The sequence below is a fragment of the Gordionus sp. m RMFG-2023 genome, chromosome 3 (assembly GCF_954871325.1).
Source record: "Gordionus sp. m RMFG-2023 chromosome 3, tfGorSpeb1-WG-v2, whole genome shotgun sequence".
NCBI lineage: Eukaryota > Metazoa > Nematomorpha > Gordioida > Chordodea > Parachordodidae > Gordionus > Gordionus sp. m RMFG-2023.
The window spans coordinates 33749357-33766573 of NC_088777.1; positions in this window are offsets into that span (position 1 = coordinate 33749357).

A 17217-nucleotide genomic window follows, 5' to 3' on the forward strand; every position below is an offset into this window, starting at 1 on the left:
AAACATAAAAAGAAAATAGAACTAACAAAATTATACCGGATGTTGTTTATAAAATGCGGAAGATTTTTAGTTTTCATAAATTATTCTTTTTTAAAAAAGAACTAAATTAAATAAGAAAATATATAATATTTTTATAAAATTGCAAATTTATAATTATAAAATTGCAAATTCATATTTATAAAAAACAATTTTAAAAATTAAATTTCCGTGATTCACGGGAAATTTATGTTCACGCCCGATCAATCCCGCTGAAAATTTTGAGATGGCCCGTCACGCCTAGTCACGCCTTGGAATTTAAAATTTATTTTCATTCACGCCGGGACCCACCGTGACACGCTGGGTCACGCCTAATTTCACGGCCCGCGCCCACCTCTAATAGAAAGCTAAGTAACTTCAAAGTTTTAATAAGAAATATAATATATACACCTTACTTTAAAGCATGCTATCTAAGATAATCCTTTAATTTATGTAAGTAGACCCTGCTAAACAAATCAGAATCATCAATGATGAATAAATCAAATGATAAAGTAGAAGATTCCAATTTTACTCACTGAGAAACGTTTTTAATTTCTCATTTGAAAACATTTTTTATAAAATTAATTAATTTAAAATAATTTTTATAAAATTAATTAATTTGAAAAAATTTGTAATGAATGTTTTAATATGTCTTCTACAATGACTTCTAGTCTTCTTAATGATTCTTGGTCCTTCAAGTTAATAGAATACTGAATAAAGATCTCATACCCATTCATTGCTTAATCAGGTTCGGGTATATCTTTTATAACATCATACAAGTAATCACTTTCTCTACTATCATGCCTTTCTATAAAATTAAATAAATCTTATTATTTATAAAAAAAAATATACTTCAAGATCGGTGCTCCCTCTTTTATTGCATATTGTGTGAAATTAATATTTTGTCTTTTTTTTTAAATTTCTGCAGTCACGTAGAATTATAAAAATTGTAGATATTTATTGTTAAGAACATATTTTATTAAACATATTCAAAGATAGTTTTTATTTCCAATCCACAGCAAAATCATATAAACAACATAATATTTCATTCAATATCACATATATTTTTCAGAATAATAAAAATTGATTTAACATCAATAACTTATAAAATTGTCATATGATATTGTATAAAATTAAATATAAAATCTACGAATATACATTAAACATTATGATTAACATTGGTTATTATATAAAGTTATATACATATATAACATAAAAATACACAATTACAACACGCCCACTCTTCACAGGCCACATGTTATATTCTCAAAAAAATATATGATTTCATTTAATTTCTAAGATAAGCTTCATTTTCCCATATAATCTCTCAAAATTCACTTTATTTTTTATTTACTTTTCATCAGTTTATTTGATACAATCATCTCATAATCTTTTTAAAAAAATCAATTTGAGTCTGAGCTCCTTGCTACCTTTACTCCCATATGAAAACCATTTTCCTATTTTTCAACACATCAGGGTTTTAATGAAACATATATGATATATATTTATTTATAAAAGAATAACAATCAAAATATAGATTACATGTTTTGTAGACTTCTTATAACTTATTAGATGAAAATTTTATTTATATAATTTTTATAAAAAAAAATCCTCTTTTTTATACGAAAAAAATTAACTAATAAATATATAATACTTCTTTTTAATTAACAATCTTCGAAGTGTAAAAAACATTATTATTATTATTTTTTAAATAAAATACAAAAATATCTTTGACCTCATTTCTTTTTCATATAAAAATATAATATATCGTTAACATCATTTTAAAATACTACAACAACATGTAAATACAATTTCATTACATATAGATAATCAAGGGGATATTTTGTTACAAATAAAAATTTTATTTCCAAAAAAAATAAGATAAAGAAAGTAATGTTTTAACATAATCATTGAACAATGTGAAACATATAAAAAGTTTTGGTGGCATAATCACATGTAAAATATATATTGTATATGTAAATATAATTTTATTAAATATACATAATTAAAGGAATATTTTCTTTCAAATAAAATTTTAATTTTCAAAAAAAAATAAGATAGGGAAATGAATATGGTAACATAATGGTTAGACAGGAAATATTGCAAAATCAATTATGTCTTATCATTACAAACACATCAAAATAATAAGACTTCTTTAAAATTATCATTAACATTAATTATAATGAAAAGATTAATTTAAATTTGAATGCATCACCTCTAGCATTTAACAATCAATAATCATATATTTTTCAACAATGATAACATATCTTTCAAATTCAAAATTAAATAATTTATATTTTTAATTCAAATTACCCCAATATTATCACACAAAATATGTCACATTAATAAAACATTCAAAATGAAATACATTAACACCTCATTCACAATAGATCACACCTTAATTAAATAAGGATTACATTCATCATAAATCACATTAATAATATATCAACATTAAAAAAAAATGGATTACATTCATGATATTTCACATTAATTAAAAATGGACTAAAAATGGCCAACACACATGTCCACCTTTTTAAAGGCTCCAATTTTATATATATAATATAATAATTTTAAACAAAAAATCTATTATTTTTTTATAAATCACCCATTATACAAATTTATATCTTTACCATAATTATAATCACTAATCATAATAAATCTTCCACTTTGTCATATTATATAAAATTATTTATTTTAAAAAATTATTTTGTTTAATATTTATCAAATTTATAAATAGTCGCCTGATTTTATAATCTAGTGTAAAACTCGTGATTGCTCAAAAAAGTAACGGACTGAATTTTATAATTATGATGACTTTTATGACTTTTATGACTTTTTGATTTTTAAAATATATTTAATCAATAAAATTTGGAGTTGAAAATTTATTATTTTAGTTATAGTGTTGGTTGGATAATTGAGTGAGTTATTAAATAGCGTTGTACTAATGGTAGAGTTTTTTATAGTATATAATTATCACAACTTTCATCACATTAAATGCTTGATATAAATTCTCTACTTCCGCACCCTCATAATTACAATAAATACCCCTTTCTGAATTTTATATTTCATTTTAATAAAATCACAAGTTAATAAACCTTTTAAAAAACTTTAATTTATTAAAATAACCCTCCCCACAATTAGATAACTCTATATATATAATCTGACTTAAATTTAAACAAATTTTTTATTACATTAAAAATCTGTAACTCATTTTATTCTAGTTAAAATTCGGTTTACTAAGATTAGACATTTGATCCTTGTCTCTTTACTTTACAATATTTCACATATATATTTACAGATTCATTATTTTGGCAATATTTAATGATCTCTCCATTTTGTCTTTTAATTTTCTTAATATCGAATATAACTAATTTTTAACTTAATTTTTTTTATTTGTTTAAAAAGCAGGGATGTGAACCAGAACCCGGAACCTGAACCCTCCCGAACCCTCGTATTTTGGCTGTACCCGAACCCGGACCCTTTTTAAAAGTGAAGGGTCCAAGCAGTGGCGTAGCTAGGAATTTTCCTTAGAGGGGGTCCATACATATAAAACCCTGGGGCTTCGCCCCCAGACCCCCTTTAACGGGCCTTCGGCCTTGGTTTATCTTAAAAATCATAACCACATCTTCGACAATATATATAAATATTTTTAAATGCATGAATAATGTTATTATAATTTAGTAGATTATTCTCAATGACTTTATAATAATACTACCCAGAATAAATTCAATAGTAATATAATATCCTTTCACAAACATCAAAACCAGAAAAATATAAATATTAATGGTATTTATTTGATACAAAGTCACTTTTAAGTCTTTTGAAAGTATAATCTTAAAAAAAAATTTGCTCTGGGAGGGGTCCAAACCCGAAACCACCCCCGTAGCTACGCCACTGGGTCCAAGGGTTCTAGATGTCATAAAATTTTTTATAATTTTATTAACTTTTTTTCCATGGAATCATTTATTTTATCTTCGCGTTTTTCTTTTAACTTTGTTTCTGGACTTCCATTTTATTAAGAGATTGATATCATAAATTATATTCTAGTATAGGTAATAGTATTTTATTATGTAAAGTTATTAATAGATTTCCCCATAAATATATATTGCATCAGGCCCATACTCTACAATTGGTTATTAATGATTGCCTAAAAAATAATCACTTAAAACTATCATTGATAAAGCAGGGGATTTTGCAAAATTTTTAAGAATTCCCACAATTGTAGGAATATTAAAATCAATGAAAAGGTCAATGACAATATTAGTTTGCACAACACGTTGGTCTTCAATTTGATGCTAGAACGATTATTAAATTTGAAGAATATCTGTTTTTATAGGAGTATATGAAGTCATTTTGTCAGAAGATGATTGGTGCCAAATAAAGGACCTTACTAGTATTAGTTCCTTTAAAAATAACAACATCAAGATTATAATCAGAACAATTATGTTTAGCTGATTTTGATGGCATATGGATTAGATGCCGATTAGATTTAGAAAGATTTACTAACCATTTTTCGAAATATTAGAAAACATGAAAATTCGAGGGCAACAATATTTGCAAAATAGTGTTGTATATGCTTCTATATATTTAGACTCTCGATATCAAGTTTTATTGAGTATTGAGCAAAAAAATGGCTAAAGACTATCTTAAGGATTTATGGCATACGCAAAACTTCATTATTTACAATACTAGTAGATAGCCCGTCAAAAATGACGAGAAATGAGAATTTTCTTCTTTCTTTTACAAAAGTTGTTACCTTTTATTTAAAAACCTTAATTTTTATACTTTTTACCCCCCCCCCTTCAGGTCAAGTCCAACCCATTAATACTAAGAGTGATATTTATTGATTGAAAATATATTAAAATTTTTGAACCCAAATGAAAATTACTTGTTAAAATATTATTGATTACCTATGGCTAATATTTAATATTATAAAATCCCAAGCCGTCCAAGTCCACAATATTTTTGAAATTTCTCCAAACCCCGGTCAAGACCATAATAATTTTGGTAGTTCAGAACTAAAATAAAATTTTAAAAAAATCGTAATGCATTAATCAGAGATCCTCATGGTCCTTTTTTTGATCAGGCCCGGCCCAGGCCTGGGAAAAATTTCCTTGGCCAATGTCTGGCTCATATTATATATTAAAAATTTCCAAGCGCCAAGACCTTAATAATTTTGAAAAATATTTAATTTTGAAATTTCTCAAACCTGGTCCAACCGATAATAATTTTAAAAAAATTTTCCAAGCCAGACCCATAATAATTTGTAAAAGATTTTCCCAAGCCAGGTCTAAGCCCATATTAATTTTGAGGAATATTTTCCAAGCCCAGCCAAACCCATAATAATTTTGAAAATTTTTTCCAAAGCCCGAAGATAGTTAATTTTCTAATTGATTTAACATAGCCCGAGAATTATAAATGGCATGAAATCAGAAATTCCATGAATTGGCGAAGGATCACAAATCAGGAGATATCAGTTAAATAAAAATATAATATGGGTATGAGGTTAAGAATGGATATTAAAAAAATATTGTTAATTTATGTATTGCCATAATATAAATGAGTATATTTTCATAGGCATATTTTATTGAGAAGGAACCATGAGAAATAAAATTATACAAATATTTACTATATGCAAAATATTAAGTATATATGTGAATTAAGATAAATATTGTTTGAAGAACCATTTTGGCAAGCTTTCTATAATGTAGGATCGTAGAGAATATAATTTGTTTTTAAATATTTAAAAAGTAACGATTTCCTTTTTTGAATTGGAATTTTTCCCTTTTTATTGGATCTTTTACTTTTTTGATAGAACCTTTTCCTTTTTTGATCAAACTTTTAATGGGAAGTTAACGGTGCTTGAAAGAAAGTAGAAATCTAGAATCAGTTGGAATTAAACTTTTTCTAAGAATGATAGAAAGAAAGGGGAAAGAAAAATTGAAAGAAGCAGGAAAAATGAAAGGAATTGGGAAAGGGAAGGAAAAAAGAAAGATAGGAAGGAAAACGGGGTAATGGAAAGTGAAATAAAAAATAGAGAAAAAGGGAAAGTGAAATTAAAAATAGAAAAAAAGGATAAGTAAAAGAAAATATAGATTAAAAGGGAAAAGTAAAAGAAAAATGGTGAGGAAAAGAAAGAACAAGGAAAAGAAAATGGGAAAGTAGAAAGGAAATAAAATCTGGAAAGAAGCAGGAGAGGATTAGGTAAATAGAAAGAAAATGGAAAGGCAAGTGAAAGAGAAAGAAAAAAGGAAAGGAAATGAAAGGGGAACGGTTGTAATGAAAAGAATAGGGGGAGGGGAATAGGATTGTTAAAAATCTGATTTAGGTCGATATTTAAAAACAACCCAATTATTTTTTCCTAGTGATAATAATGATAATGTTAGCAACATTGATGATCTTGAAATTTTACTTTTAAATAGAGAAAAAAAAATCAAATTATCATCAGATAGAAAGGAGGATCAAAAAATGCCTTTTATATCTTTTATAGAAAAGTTCTAAGAAGTTAAGAAAATAAGTAAGGATACAAAATTTTAGGAAGATAATTCTTCAATATATCCAGAATTATATATCTTATCTAAAATCGTCATGGCCGCACCGGCCACACAAATACAATAATTTATATATTATAAAGATATTAATCTAATTTAAATAAGCGTAGAACGTGGATTTTCATCTTTGAAATATATATTATCTAATTTACGTGGAAATATCAAGAATGATATTTTACTAGATATTATGATTGTGCGATTGAATAAAACATTTAAAATATAAATTATTTCATTTAAAATTTGTAAATTATGAAGGTATATATATTGGAGTTCGGGTCCGGGGTTCAGGGAACATAAAAAAAATGACTCAAAATAAGACTTTTTTCATTCATTTATTATTATAAACCCGGACCCTTTTTACATTTTATTACTGTACCCGAACCTGACCGTTTTTTATCGATTGTCACAATTGAGCGTTTTTGTTTGTGAACTTAAGAACCTAAATATAAAAAGAAATAAATATATACTAAAATTATAGTTGAATCCTTTATTAAATAATAATAAATATAATTAAATACAAAGTGAAAAACATAATCAAAATAAAAGAAAATTAAAATTAATATAAGAAAAGAAAAGAAAAGAAAAGAAAAGAAAAAGTAAATTTTAGTTAACAAAATATCATCCTTTTTCGCATCATAATTTCTCCATTATATATCCTTTTTCTTTAATCAACATTTACATAGTCTCCCTAGCGAAGAATAAAAAGTTCTACATCCCACTTGTTAAAACTGTTAAAGTATGAAAAAATCTACAAATATCACGCGTTTTTTTCTCATTTACATAGACGGGGATATTTTAATAAAACATTATTTTTGTTTACGATTTGCATAATGCATCTTTTTGTAAAGCAAAACTGCAACACCCTTTCACTTAAGTTAGACCCACCAATCAACGAATGACCAACTTCTTTCGATTTCGACTTTACAGATCTTGTATCTCCACCAAATCTATTCGTCTTAATCTTTAATGTCTTCTAGTTTCTCATGACGGCGGTCTATTGTCTAATATTCTTTACTTCTAAGGACTGTTTGTATCCGATTACAATCTGAAATTCTTGAATCCTTCTGTTTCTTGTCAACCCCTTGTAAACGATTATCTCTTGATCTTTATAGGCAATTGATGAACTCGATTCACTTCTGTTATCATGATTACCGATACATTCTTCTAGTTCTTTTTATTTATATTTCGTTTTAACCTTGGTAAATTATCCAATTAAAACGCTTTTTCTCGGAAAATGATTGGCGATAATTTGTCTGCGATTACTATTGTTTCCACGAATTCTTGTCTCTATATCGTCGACTTTCGTATAGACTAGAGTTTAAGTTAACACTTGGCTATATTGGTCAGCGATTAACGATTGCAGCTCGAACGTCTTGACCCTTTGTTCTATCTAGTCGCTTGCCTTTGAAGCTCTAGGCATCTAATTCTTGTAACCGTATAGATCTTACTACAGTTCCTAGATATCGACTTTGTCTTTATTCTCATTTGATCTTGGTCTCACTGTTTCAGATTTCATCTAATCTACTTTGACCTAAAATAATCTATTTAACCCTTTATAACTTCTGAAATAATTTATCCCTTTTTCTTACCCATTTATTCTCAAATTTGAACTACACCGCATATATCATATGTCCACTTCGTCTTAAGGTTATCGCCTCTAATCTAATTCTTCCATGCCTAATCTATTATATTTCTTAACTTCGAAATATTTGCTCACTTTTTTCTCTAATTAAATTTTAAAATTATACTACATCGATGTCAAATTCTATCACCCCTCTACCCTCAATGTAGCCCAAATCCATATCTTCCTTGAGTAATTTGTAGGTAATAGTAATATCTATATCCTTTGTCAACATGTCTATCTACCGTTGTATCTATATCTAAAATTCTCTTGAATATCTTGAATCTAAAAAAAATCTTAGTTCTAAATTTTTACAAGAAATCTTGTAATCTTGTGGTACACGTTTTTTTTTCTTTTTCACCAAATGACTTATCTTCTCGTAAGTCTCGTTGTTTCTCAACACACCAAAATTATGATTCTCATAACTCTCGCAGACTTGTTTAAAAACAAATCAATTATGTCTATCATCAATTTTATTCTATCTGAAAATATGATTTTCATAATTATGTCTATCATTAATTTCATTCTATTTGAAAATCTGATTCTCAATTATGTCTATCATCAATTTCATTCCATCAGAAATTATGATTCTCATAAATGTGTCTATCATCAATTTGTTCCTTATAAATTATGATTCTCACAATTATGTCTATCATCAATTTTATTCTATCTGAAAATATGATTCTCATAATTATATCTCATCATTTCCTTCTATCTGAAAATATGATTCTCATAATTATGTCTCATCAATTTCCTTCTATCTGAAAATATGATTCTCATAATTGTGTATATCTTCAATTCCATATAATTTATGATTCTCACAATTATGTATCATCAATTTTAAAACACAAAATTATGATTCTCTAATTCTAGCACAACTTGTTTAAAAAAAACTTACTTTTATTTCACAACTAACATTTTTCTTTTAAAAACATCCTGAATTCCTACTTCTTTTTTTTTTCGAAGTATTTCATATCCATATCATTATTAAAAAAAATTATTTCTTCATTCTGCACGATATTTTCTTCTATCTAAAACCGATTAAAACAATTTAAAATAAATCTTATCATTTCTTTTAGTATTTCTCTATCTTTTTACTATTATTAGAATAACTTGCCTAATTGCCTTAAAATCTTATTTGATTCAAAAAATAAAAATCCGATCTCTAATTGAGCTCGATTGCGGCATAAATTTTCTAATGACGAAAGCCGTTTCTCTTTATGAAGATTTTTGGTTAATCTACAACCTAATATTATACTACATTCACATATCAAATCCTTGAGGCTGTTTTATCTCTCGCAGCCCTTAAAATAAAAGTTAAACGTAAATCTTCAATAAGAATTTAATTACAACATCAACTATTTCCTAACAATAAATTTATATTCTAATCTTATTCGCCGAATTTTTAAATTATTATATCTTAGCAAACTATTAGTTTAATATTAACCTTCGCAATTTATGTTTCTTTTTCTTTGTCATAGTTATTTCTAGTGATCAATTAATAATAATTCTAAAATCTAAAATATCAGTCTCTATAAGTTTCAAAATTCAAATGGTTTTAGTTTACCAGTAACTTCTAAATATAAAATTCCTAATTATCACCTTTAAATAATTAAACACAAACTTCTTTATATCTTATCTACTATGAATGTTACCTTTATAATTCTTTGTTTTTAATTTTAGATTTTATATTCTACATAAATATATTCTTATCAAAATAATTTTTCTTTTTCACTTTTATATATTTTTCTTACGTTCTTCTAGACTTTTTTTTTGTATTAGAATACAGTTTGACACTTCTCCTTGTCCCACCGTATATATTGATTTGCATTAGACTGAAAAGTTGTAATTGCCCTGTCGCCTCCTCTCTCCAACACCATTGTCACAATTGACAGTTTTTGGCATTGGGAATCAAAGAACCTAAATATAAAATAAAATAAATATATACTAAAATTATAGTTGAATCCTTTATTAAATAATAATAAATATAATTAAATACAAAGTGAAAAACATAATCAAAATAAAAGAAAATTAAAATTAATATAAGAAAAGAAAAGTAAAGTAAATTTTAGTTAACAAAATATCATCCTTTTTCGCATCATAATTTCTCCATTATATATCCTTTTTCTTTAATCAATATTTACATAGTCTCCCTAGCGAAGAATAAAAAGTTCTACATCCCACTTGTTAAAACTGTTAAAGTATGAAAAAATCTACAAATATCACGCGTTTTTTTCTCATTTACATAGACGGGGATATTTTAATAAAACATTAATTTTGTTTACGATTTGCATAATGCATCTTTTTGTAAAGCAAAACTGCAACAGGGTTCACATCCCTGTTAAAAAGTACTTACATTGCGTTGTGTTTATCTATAATATGAATTTCTTATTTAACCTATTCTCATATGAAAAAATTTGCTCGTTTCATAATTTCATCATACCCCAAATTAACAATTTTTTATCCTGATTGGACGAATACCATTGTTAAGAACATCCTTCATTAAACATATGCCAAGTATTATAATTTTCCGATGTCCTCACTACGTCATCGTGACGTTATGTCATCGCTACGTCATGTCATCGGTAAGTATTTATTTTATTTGTTGATTTATTATAATTTTTTTTACAATATCTATACAAACAGATGAGCCTATAACTTAAGTTAACTATGCAACTTTAGGATGCCAAAGTAAAACCTTAAATATTCTTTTAATTTATCTTTACAAAATTTTACAACCTATGCAAGTATTGGATGTCAAAGTAATACATTAAATATATCTTATTTACAAAATATCACAAATTATTCATGTATCATTAATATTTTATAAAGCTACCATTAAAAAAAAATATTTACTCAATAAAATACCTCAGAAAACAATTACTCAAGAAGCTTATTAGTGAAAATAATTATAAATGTAAAATACAATATGATACATAATATTTTCATTATATCAATTATATTACAATATTCAAAATGAATTTTTATTTATTTCATTTTTAAATATTTATATTTCAAGATTTGTTTTTTTTTAAAAATGCAACAGATAAGCCTATAACTTAAGTTAACTATGCAACTGTAGGATGCCAAAGTAAAACCTTAAATATTCTTTTAATTTATCTTTACAAAATTTTACAACTTATGCAAGTATTGGATGTCAAAGTAATACATTAAATATATCTTATTTACAAAATATTACAAATTATTCATATTAACATTAATATTTTATAAAACTACCATTAAAAAAATTACATTTATTCAAATACCTACAGTCAAAACAATTATTACTCAAGAAGCTGCTATTAGTGAAAATAATTATAAATGTAAAATACAATATGATACATAATATTTTCATTATATATCAATTATATTACAATATTCAAAAATAATTTTCTTATTTAATTTATTTTTAAATAGATCAATCGTCATTTAAATTTCAAGAATTTTTTTTTTATAAAATCATAATATAATTATAACCTTGATCATAGTACAAAAAAGTATAAGAATCATTTATTTTTATTTCATGGATAATAAATAATGATGCCAACATTAATCATTAAGCATTATAAAAAATAAATTGTTAGAATTGTTGCAATGAACACAATTTCAATCTATATCTTCCTCTATAACTTAATTTCTAGAGTTATCTCCAATAATACTAGGTAAGATTTGTTATTTCTTATAATAATATTAGGGCAGACCTGATTTTGTCATGATTCTCTAATAAGTGGTTTGCCCAGGCTTTCCCGGAATCTCTTATTACGAATTCATGTGTTTTTTTTGTATGTATACTAGGAATAACCCGTAGACTAATTGATAAATCAGAGATTTCCCCTTCATTAATTAGAAATTTAATATCTCCGGGCTTGGAAAATTTTTTCAAAATTATAATGGGTTGCACTGGGCTTAAAAAAATATTCCTCAAAATTAATATTGGCTTGGTTTTCAAAATTATTAGAAATTGAGCTGGGCTTGATAAAATTTTTTTAAAATTATTAAGGTCTTGGTTGCTCGGAAATTTTTTCCAAATATTGAGGGCCTAGCTTGGGATATTTTAATGTTGAATTTTAGTCTTGTGTACAGTAATATTTTTATAAAGAAATATATTTTGATTCAAAAATTAGTTTTCAGTAATCTACAAAATGTAGACAATTTTTTTAAAAAATTAGCTTAAATTTATATATCAAGAAAAACAAATTTCTTAAAAAATATACAAATAAATTGCATATAAGTTTCATTAGTATTGAATGACATTTTTGTAATTTAAATAGATAGTATTTTTTTTTACTTAACATAAATATATAGACAGCCCTTATTAAATTCTTTGATAAATAATTTCAGAAATGCAACACATACACTAAATTTATCTGAAAAACAACAATAACCCAATATAATAAACAACAATTTTTAGATATAATTTTAATTGATCATAGTACAAATAAGTATAAAAATCATTTAATCATTTATTTTTATTTCATGGATAAAAAATAATGATGCTAATCATTAAGCATTATAAAATATACATTTTGTTAGAATTGTTGCAGTGGACATAATTTCAATCCATATTTTTCTCCATAACATAATTTTTGGGGTTATCTTACCCTTTCCTTATTACGGAATTCACGTGCATATATAACTAGGCAGTGGCGTAGCTACGGGGGTGGTTTTCGGGTTTGGACCCCTCCCAGAGCAAAAATTTATTTTTAGATTATACGTTCAAAAGACTTATAAGTGGTGACTTTATATCAAATAAATACCAATAATATTTTTATTTTTCTGGTTTTGATGTTTGTGGAAGGATTTTATATTAATATTAAAATTATTCTGGATAGTATTATTATAAAGATTGAGAATAATCCAATAAATTATAAAACAAATTATTGATGCATTTAAAAAAATATATTTACTATATATTATCGAAGATATGGTTATGATTTGTATGATAAACCCAGCCGAACGCCCCCCAGATTTTTATATGTTTGGACCCCCTCTAAGGAAAATTCCTAGCTACGCCACTGTAACTAGGAGTTAACCCGTAGACTAATTGGTAAATCGGAGATTTCCCCTTCATGTGATGATTAATTAATTAGAAATTTAAATATCTCTGGGATTGAGAAAAAATTTTCAAAATTATTATGGGTTGGGATGGGCTTGGAAAATATTCCTTAATTAATATCTTGCACCTAACTTGGGAATATCTTTTACAAATTATTATGGGCCAGGCTAGGAAAAACATTTCAAAATTATTATGTGTTGAGGTGAGCTTGTTTAAATTTTTTAAAATTATAAGGTCTTGGACGCTTGAAAATTTTTTCCAAATGCTTGGACCTGGCTTGAAATTTTTTAATGTTAAATGTTAGTCTTATATAATCTAATATTTTTACAAAGAATTTTGATATGGGGTAAAAGTTTATTAAAATTGTTAAATAATAGTGATTATACCTTTCGGTCAAAATTTTATATTAACATTTTTTTATATATCATTTTAATGTGACATTTTTTTTATTCACTTTGTATTTAAATTTAATCTGTGAAAATTTTATATTAACATTTTTTTATATCATTTTAACGTTACATTTTTTTAAATATCAATTTGTATTTCACACAATTAGTTATTTTTTTTATTGTTAAAAAAAAGATATATAAATAAAAATTATTTTTAGTGAAAGGAGGAATTAAAAAATAAAAATGCAATTCTTAAAAAATAAAAATGTAATTTATATAAAAATATTAATATATACATCATGATATTATTACTTAATAGAAGATTCTATACAATTCTTACATGGAGGCCAAATTATGTCCGAACTTCGCGATGGATGCTTTGAACAATTACACATATATGACTGAATTCGTCAAGCTGGATTTCTCTAAATTCAGTAGCGATGACAGCGCCTATATAGGGAAATTGCAGAATTTCTTTGACACCAGCAAGATTTCCAACGGAGAAAAGGCTGCGTTGTTTCTCCGAAGTCTTCCAGATGACGAATTCAATATGATTGGAGCAATTTGCACGGAGGCAGACTTCCAGGAACCAATCGCCCTGCTTGGAAAATTCAAGCTACAACATTTATCGAAGACTGAGAACGCCAAACTGTCATTATTTTATGCTGTCACTCAAGGCAAGGAGGAGACGTTCTCGGCTTGAGGCACACGCATAGCATGACTCAATAAAGAATGCAAATTCAATGGAATTCAGCGCATTATTGAGAAAGTGAGAGTTGCTTCGAATACCAAAGATGTCAGGAAAGCGGTCAGGAGCTCTATGACTATAGAAGATATTTACAATCTAGGTCTAGAGGAAGACACCACGGAGCCAAGTGACATCAAGGGCGTGATGAAAGTTAAAGCCATTCATTTGACTGAATCACCTTGAATACAATAGGTTAATCAAATGGGCAGAGTCAAAAATAGTTATGTAATAACAAAACCCATTCAGGACTCTCACGCACATGGTAAATCTCTTATCAAGCAACCCCAGTTCATCAATGACAATAGCCCCGGACAGCATTTTGATGAACCTTACGATGTGCGCTGCGACTATTGCCGCGGCAAATGATTTGATGAACGTTACAAGATACGCTACGACAACGGCCTAGACAAACGATTCGATGGAAGGCACAACAACTTCCACGACAATCGTTTTGATCAAAGCTACGATAATTATCACTATAACCGCAACCGTTTTAATAATCACAACGATAACTACTACGACGATCGATACAACAATAGCGCGTACAACGTCCATGGCAATCGCCACGACTATCATAGTGACCATCATCAAAGCCCTGATCGACGGGTTGACTGCTATAGAGGTGATAACCGAACCAACTATTCCCGTCGTGGTCAGCACAGGCACAATCCTCAAATGGCTTTCCGATATATTCGTCAAGGCCCAACCAGTACCAAAATGACAATAATACTTACAACAGATCTTCTGATTACAAAGATCGTGATAGTCAATTGAATACGAACCATGCTATGAACATCGAAGTAATCGATGATGACGACGACCTAAACACAGATCTTAAAGAATATAATTTGCAGAATTTGGAAGTGTACAATCTGGGGGTTAACGATACGATATGACGCATAAAACGTAACTGTGTGCATCAACAACATACCCACGCTGATGCAAGTTGATACCGGTACGAGGTACACTATACTTCCGAAGCTGACAGCTAAGACTGTAGGCATAACCACGATACGTAAGATGAATATGAAACTCACTGGTTATGACGGCAGGGCCATCAAGATATTAGGTCTTGCCAATGTGAACGTTAAGTATGAAGGTAACTCACAAACGCTGGAGGCCATAGTGATGGATAGTGACAAGATCCCCCTGCTAGGGCGTATGTGGCTCCACGCTTTCAACAACCTTTTAAAAACGTTCTTAGTAGGTAATGTGGAGAATGATCTCGAGAAGGTAATCTCGACAACAAAAAAAGACCTAGAATCCCTACACACTCAAAATGGTCAGACAAGAGAAGGTTCACTTGAAGCCCGATGCTTTGTATAATATCTTATCAAGGAGAGTTCCGTGTGCCAAGATTGATGCGATGACTCAGAAATTGGATGGCTGGCTGAAGGACAACATAAACCTTGCTCGAGAGAAATCTAGATGCCCGATGCCATGCACAAATGATCTGATCGCAAAGTTAGCTAAGGGCTGCCTTTACTTTACCAAGCCATCGATCGGTTTGAAAAAAAAACTGCACCATGAACATGGGTGGCGTATTGCGTGGCGATCATGAGCGTTAATGGTGTTCCACTCAACTTATCCAAGAAAATCGTAAGCCGAATTTCTTGGAGGTGGAATGTTAAATAATAGTGATTATACCTTTCGGTCAAAATTTTATATTAACATTTTTTTTATATATCATTTTAATGTGACATATTTTTTATTCACTTTGTATTTAAATTTAATCGGTGAAAATTTTATATTAACATTTTTTTTATATCATTTTAACGTTACATTTTTCTAATATCAATTTGTATTTCACACAATTAGTTATTTTTTTTATTGTTAAAAAAAGATATATAAAGAAAAATTGTTTTTAGTGAAAGGAGGAATAAAAAAATAAAAATGTAATTTATATAAAAATAAAATATATACATCATGATATTATTACTTAATGGAAGATTATATACAATTCTTACATAAATATATTTTGATTCAAAAAATAGGTTTCACTCTTAATCCTAATGTGTTGGACTTGACCTGAATGAGGGGGGGGGGGTTAAAAAGAATATAAATTGGATATGATTTTTAAATAAAAGGTAACATCTATCGTAAAAAACGAATAAAATTCTCATTATAATAATTCAACACTTAATTTCTAACAAAGAGAATCTCAATTTTATTTAGATTTTTTGAATAATAAAAATTGATTGACATTCGTTTGATATTCGAATGCATAACTTATAAAATTGTCATATGATATTAAATAAAATTAAATAAAAAATCTACAAATTTACATTATAACATTATTTAAATGACATTTGATATTATATAAAGTTATATATATATATAATGTAAAAATACACAACCAACATTTATAAAATTTACACTACCTCATCAAATGTTTTGAAGTAAAGCTTATCTTTTTCTAAGACAAGGCCATTCAGGATGCAATTTATGCTTCGTACTTGTGTAAGCCAAATTAATAATGCTGCTTATGTTTTCTGAAAGCTTATTTTTTAAGTTTTTGGAGGTTTATTTGTAAGTCATTGTGATAATTTCGATTCTATTCTATAAATTAACTTTTCTAAAAACAATAGTAGCATAGAATAATAATTATGTGATGTGATAATTAAGCGCCTAGCCCTATTATGTTGTAGACAAAATTATAGTTACAAGAGAGCAACGCTTGTTCTCTCAAATAAAAACCCATCAGATTGGGTATTTAGAATTTAAGGGATTGATATAAATTCAAAATAATTTTTTATATATTTAGTGCTAATCTCAAATATTACCTCTCCTCAATTATCAGATATAGATAGCGTTGTTAACATATAAATGGGAATTTA